Here is a 6,813-nt window from a genome sequence, read left to right as displayed (position 1 = left end):
CATAGAAGTGGTCTTGATGCACCCTTGAGATGAATCTATCCATCTCCCATGACTCGGAGGTGGAAGCTTTTTCCTTCCCTTTCCTCTTTCTAGAGGTTCCTCCGGCCTTGGATGCCATAAATGGTTATGGAAAAAAAACAAAAAGCAATGCTTTTACCACACCAAACTTAAAAGGTTTGCTCGTCCTCGAGCAAAAGAAGAAAGAAGAGAGTAGAAGAAGAAGAAATGAGGGAGAAGGAGATGGCTTATGTATTCGGCCAAGGAGGGGGGAAGTGGTGTTTAGGTATTGTGAAAATGAAGGAGTGAAGAAGGGTTTATATAGGAGAGGGGGGAGATGGGGTCGGCCATTATGGGTGGGTTTGGGAGGGAAAGTGGTTTGAATTTGAAGGGTGAGGTTGGTGGGGTTTTATGAAGGATGGATGTGAGTGGTGAAGAGAAAGATGGGATTTGATAGGTGAGGGGTTTTGGGGAAGAGGTATTGAGGTGATTGGTGAATGGGTGAAGAAGAGAGAGAGAGTGGTGGGGTTGGTGGGGATCCTGTGGGGTCCACAGATCCTGTGGTGTCAAGGAAAAGTCATCCCTGCACCAAATGGCATCAAAAATCACGTTTTGAGCCATTTCTGGCGTTAAACGCCGGGCTGGTGCCCATTCCTGGCGTTTAACGCCAGGTTCTTGCCCTTTTCTGGCGTTTAACGCCAGTCTGGTGCCCCTTTCTGGCGTTAAACGCCCAGAATGGTGCCAGACTGGGCGTTAAACGCCCAACTGCTAGTCTCACTGGCGTTTAAACGCCAGTGAATTCTTCCTCCAGGGTGTGCTGTTTTTCTTCCTGTTTTTCATTCTGTTTTTGCTTTTTCAATTGATTTTGTGTCTTCTTATGATCATCAACCTACAAAAAACATAAAATAACAAAGAGAACTAGATAACATATAACATTGGGTTGCCTCCCAACAAGCGCTTCTTTAATGTCAGTAGCTTGACAGATGGCTCTCATGGAGCCTCACATTTTCTCAGAGCAATGTTGGAACCTCCCAACACCAAACTTAGAGTTTGAATGTGGGGGTTCAACACCAAACTTAGAGTTTGGTTGTGGCCTCCCAACACCAAACTTAGAGTTTGACTGTGGGGGATCTGTTTGACTCTGATTTGAGAGAAGCTCTTCATGCTTCCTCTCCATGATGACAGAGGGATATCCTTGAGCCTTAAACACCAAGGATTCTTCATTCACTTGAATGATCAGTTCACCTCCATCAACATCAATCACAGCTTTCGCTGTGGCTAGGAAGGGTCTGCCAAGGATGATGGATTCATCCATGCACTTCCCAGCCTCTAGGACTATGAAATCAGTAGGGATGTAATGGTCTTCAACTTTCACAAAAACATTCTCTACAAGTCCATGAGCTTGTTTTCTTGAGTTGTCTGCCATCTCTAGTGAGATTCTTGCAGCTTGTACCTCAAAGATCCCTAGCTTCTCCATTACAGAGAGAGGCATGAGGTTTACACTTGACCCTAAGTCACACAGAGCCTTCTTGAAGGTCATGGTGCCTATGGTACAAGGTATTGAAAACTTCCCAGGATCTTGTTTCTTTTGAGGTAATCTCTGCCTTGACAAGTCATCCAGTTCTTTGGTGAGCAAAGGAGGTTCATCCTCCCAAGTCTCATTTCCAAATAACTTGTCATTTAGCTTCATGATTGCTCCAAGGTATTTAGCAACTTGCTCTTCAGTGACATACTCATCCTCTTCAGAGGAAGAATACTCATCAGAGCTCATGAAAGGCAGAAGTAAGTCCAATGGAATCTCTATGGTCTCATTTTGAGCCTCAGATTCCCATGGTTCCTCATTAGGGAACTCTGTGGAGGCTAGTGCACGCCCATTGAGGCTTTCCTTAGTGGCGTTCACTTCCTCTCCTTCCTCTCCAAATTCGGCCATGATTATAGCTTTGCACTCTCCTTTTGGATTTTCTTCTGTATTGCTTGGGAGAGTACTAGGAGGGAGTTCAGTAATTTTCTTACTCAGCTGTCCCACTTGTGCCTCCAAATTCCTAATGGAGGACCTTGTTTCAGTCATGAAACTTTGAGTGGTTTTGATTAGATCAGAGACCATGGTTGCTAAGTCAGAGGGGTTCTGCTTAGAATTCTCTGTCTGTTGCTGAGAAGATGATGGAAAAGGCTTGCTATTGCTAAACCTGTTTCTTCCACCATTATTGTTGAAACCTTGTTGAGGTCTCTCTTGATTCTTCCATGAAAAATTTGGATGATTTCTCCATGAAGAATTATAGGTGTTTCCATAGGGTTCTCCTAGGTAATTCACCTCTTCTATTGAGGGATTCTCAGGATCATAAGCTTCTTCTTTAGATGAAGCTTCCTTAGTACTGTTTGGTGCATTTTGCATTCCAGACAGACTTTGAGAAATCAAATTGACTTGTTGAGTCAATATCTTGTTCTGAGCCAATATGGCATTCAGAGTGTCAATCTCAAGAACTCCTTTCTTCTGACTTGTCCCATTGTTCACAGGATTCCTTTCAGAGGTGTACATGAATTGGTTATTTGCAACCATTTCAATGAGCTCTTGAGCTTCTGTAGGCGTCTTCTTCAGATGAAGAGATCCTCCAGCAGAGCTATCCAAAGACATCTTGGATAGTTCAGAGAGACCATCATAGAAAATACCTATGATGCTCCATTCAGAAAGCATGTCAGAGGGACACTTTCTGATTAATTGTTTGTATCTTTCCCAAGCTTCATAGAGGGATTCTCCATCCTTCTGTCTGAAGGTTTGGACTTCCACTCTAAGCTTACTCCATTTCTGAGGTGGAAAGAATTTTGCCAAGAAGGCATTGACTAGCTTTTCCCAAGAGTCCAGCCTGTCTTTAGGTTGTGAGTCCAACCATATTCTAGCTCTGTCTCTTACAGCAAAAGGGAATAGCATCAGTCTGTAGACCTCAGGGTCAACCCCATTAGTCTTGACTGTGTCACAGATTTGCAAGAACTCAGCTAAAAACTAATGAGGATCTTCCATTAGAAGTCCATGGAACTTGCAATTCTGTTGCATTAGAGAAACTAACTGAGGCTTAAGCTCAAAGTTGTTTGCTCCAATGGCAGGGATAGAGATGTTTCTCCCATAGAAGTCGGGAGTAGGTGCAGTAAAGTCACCCAGCACCTTCCTTGCATTGTTGGCATTGTTGTTGTTTTCGGCTGCCATGGGTTCTTCTTCTTTGAAGAATTCGGTCAGGTCCTCAACAGAGAGTTGTGCCTTAGATTCTCTTAGCTTTCGCTTCAAGGTCCTTTCAGGTTCAGGGTCAGCTTCAACAAGAATGCCTTTGTCTCTGCTCCTGCTCATATGAAAGAGAAGAGAACAAGAAAATATGGAATCCTCTATGTCACAGTATAGAGATTCCTTGAGGTGTCAGAGGAAAAGAAAAATAGAAGAAAGAAGAAGGAGAGGAATTCGAACTTTAATTAGATGGAGTTCGAATTGTGCATTGAGAAGGAGTAGTACTCCATAAATAGAAGGATGTGGGAAGAGAGGAAGAAGATTTTCGAAAATTCAATTAAAAAGATTTTGAAAACATTTTGAAAAAATTGATTGATAATTTTCGAAAATTCAAAGTGAAAAAGAAATCAAGTGATTTTTGAAAAAGATTTTGAAATTAGAAATTAAGAAGATTTGATTGAAAACTTATTTTGAAAAAGATGTGATTGAGAAGATATGATTTGAAAACAATTTTAAAAAGATATGATTTGAAAACAATTTTAAAAAGATTTGATAAAAAAAATTAATGACTTGCCTAACAAGAAAAGATATGATTCCAACATTAAACCTTTCTCAACAGAAAAGGCAACAAACTTGAGATGTTCAATCAAATCATTAATTGTTAGTAAGTATCTTTGAAAAAGGAAAGGAATTGATTTTGAAAATATTTGATTGAAAAGATATGATTTGAAAAAGATTTGATTTTGAAAAACTTTGAAAACTTGAAAAAAAATTGATTTTGAAAACAAAATCCTCCCCCTTGTGCCATCCTGGCGTTAAACGCCCAGAATGGTATCCATTCTGGCGTTTAACGCCTAAAATGCACCCTTTTTGGGCGTTAAACGCCCAACCAGGTACCCTGGCTGGCGTTTAAACGCCAGTCTGTCCTTCTTCACTGGGCATTTTGAACGCCCAGCTTTTTCTGTGTAATTCCTCTGCTGCATGTTCTGAATCTTCAGTTCCCTGTACTATTGACTTGAAAATAGAACCAAGCTCAAATAAACAAGGCATGCAAAACACCAAACTTAAAATTAAACACTAGACTCAAACAAGAAATATTTTTGGTTTTTATGATTTTCTAAATTTTTTTTGTGCTTCTTTTTTTTCGAAAATTATGAAAACAGAAAATAAAGGTTTCAGAATTCTCAATTTGAATTTCCAGGAATCATTGCAATGCTAGTCTAAGACTCCGGTCCAGGAATTAGACATGGCTTCACAGCCAGCTGGTGCACGAAATTGCAATAACACTTTTGCAATCCCGCACAACTAACCAGCAAGTGCACTGGGTCGTCCAAGTAATACCTTGCGTGAGCAAGGGTCGATCCCACGGAGATTGTCGGCTTGAAGCAAGCTATGGTTATCTTGTAAATCTTAGTCAGGATATCAGAAATTATCAGGATTGATTGTAAAAAGCAAAAGAACATGAAAAAGGTACTTGTTTTGCAGTAATGGAGAATAGGCTGAGGCTTTGGAGATACTCCATCTTCTGAATCTCTGCTTTCCTATTGTCATCTTCATCAAACACGCAAGGCTCCTTCCATGGCAAGCTGTATGTAGGGTTTCACCGTTGTCAGTGGCTACCTCCCATCCTCTCAGTGAAAATACGTCCCTGATGCTCTGTCACAGCATAGGCTAATCATCTGTCGGTTCTCAATCAGGCCGGAATAGAATCCAGTGATTCTTTTGCGTCTGTCACTAACGCCCCGCCTTCAGGAGTTTGAAGCATGTCACAGTCATTCAATCATTGAGTCCTACTCAGAATACCACAGACAAGGTTTAGACCTTCCGGACTCTCTTGAATGCCGCCATCAGTTCTAGCTTATACCACGAAGATTCCGATTAAAGAACCCAAGAGATATCTACTTAATCTAAGGTAGAACAGAGGTGGTTGTCAGGCACATGTTCATAGTTGAGAATGATGATGAGTGTCACGGATCATCACATTCATCCGGGTTAGGAGCAAGTGATATCTTAGAATGGAAGCAAGCATGATTGAATAAGAAACAGTAGTAATTGCATTAATCCATCAAGACACAGCAGAGCTCCTCACCCCCAACCATGGGGTTTAGAGACTCATGCCGTGGAAGGTACACAAGAAACGTGTAAAAATGTTATGAGGTTATAAGGTACGGATACAATGTCAAAAGATCCTATAAATAGTAAAAGCTAGTATCCTAAGGTTTACAGAAATGAGTAAATGACAGAAAAATCTACTTCCGGGCCCACTTGGTGTGTGCTTGGGTTGAGCAATGAAGTAATTTCGTGTAGAGACTTTTTCTGGAGTTAAACGCCAGCTTTTATGCCAGTTTGGGCGTTTAACTCCAACTTTTATGCCAGTTCCGGCGTTTAACGCTGGAATTTCTGATGCTGATTTGATACGCCGGTTTGGGCCATCAAATCTTGGGCAAAGTATGGACTATCATATATTGCTGGAAAGCCCAGGATGTCTACTTTCCAATTCCGTTGAGAGCGCGCCAATTGGCCTTCTGTAGCTCCAGAAAATCCACTTCGAGTGCAGGGAGGTCAGAATCCAACAGCATCTGCAGTCCTTTTCAGTCTCTAGATCAGATTTTTGCTCAGAACCTTCAATTTCAGCCAGAAAATACCTGAAATCATAGAAAAACACACAAACTCATAGTAAAGTCCAGAAAAGTGAATTTTAACTAAAAACTAATAAAAATATAATAAAAACTAACTAAAAGATACTAAAAACATACTAAAAACAATGCCAAAAAGCGTATAAATTATCCGCTCATCACAACACCAAACTTAAATTGTTGCTTGTCCCCAAGCAACTGAAAATCAAGATAGGATAAAAAGAAGAGAATATACTATAGATTCCAAAATATCAAAGAAACATAGCTCCAATTAGATGAGCGGGACTAGTAGCTTTTTGCCTCCGAACAGTTTTGGCATCTCACTCTATCCCTTGAAGTTCAGAATGATTGGCATCTATGAGAACTCAGAACTCAGATAGTGTTATTGATTCTCCTAGTTAAGTTTGATGATTCTTGAACATAGCTAGTGTATGAGTCTTGGCTGTGGCCCAAAGCACTCTGTCTTCCAGTATTACCACCGGATACATTCATGCCACAGACACATAATTGGGTGAACCTTTTTAGATTGTGACTCAGCTTTGCTAAAGTCCCCAATTAGAGGTGTCCAGGGTTCTTAAGCACACTCTTTTTGCCTTGGTTCACAACTTTATTTCTCTCTTTTTTTTTCTTTCTTTTTTTTTTCGAAATTTTTTTTTCTGCTTTTTCTTGCTTCAAGAATCAATTTTGATGATTTTTCAGATCCTCAATAACAGTTCTCTTTCTCCTCATTCTTTCAAGAGCCAACAATTTTTAACATTCTCAAAACAACAAATTCAAAAGACATATGCACTGTTCAAGCATTCATTCAGAAAACAAAAAGTATTGTCACCACATCAAACTAATTCAACTAGTTTCAGAGATAAATTTCGAAATCCTGTACTTCTTGTTCTTTTGTGATTAAAGCATTTTTCATTTAAGAGAGGTGATGGATTCATAGGACATTCATAGCTTTAAGGCATAAACTTTAAT

General features: G+C 40.2%; 1 non-coding gene across 1 annotated transcript; it reads left to right on the top strand.

Annotated features, from left to right (window-relative positions):
• The first annotated feature begins 2,683 nt into the window (after positions 1–2,683).
• Positions 2,684–2,791, top strand: LOC130964523 (small nucleolar RNA R71). The gene has a single exon (XR_009080613.1). It is a non-coding gene; the product is annotated as a small nucleolar RNA R71 (small nucleolar RNA).
• The last annotated feature ends 4,022 nt before the right edge of the window (positions 2,792–6,813 follow it).

The sequence above is a fragment of the Arachis stenosperma genome, chromosome 2 (genome assembly GCF_014773155.1).
Source record: "Arachis stenosperma cultivar V10309 chromosome 2, arast.V10309.gnm1.PFL2, whole genome shotgun sequence".
In the NCBI taxonomy this organism is placed as follows: domain Eukaryota; kingdom Viridiplantae; phylum Streptophyta; class Magnoliopsida; order Fabales; family Fabaceae; genus Arachis; species Arachis stenosperma.
The sequence above is the reverse complement of the archived record's forward strand: the minus strand, read 5'-3'. Positions and strand labels throughout refer to the sequence as shown.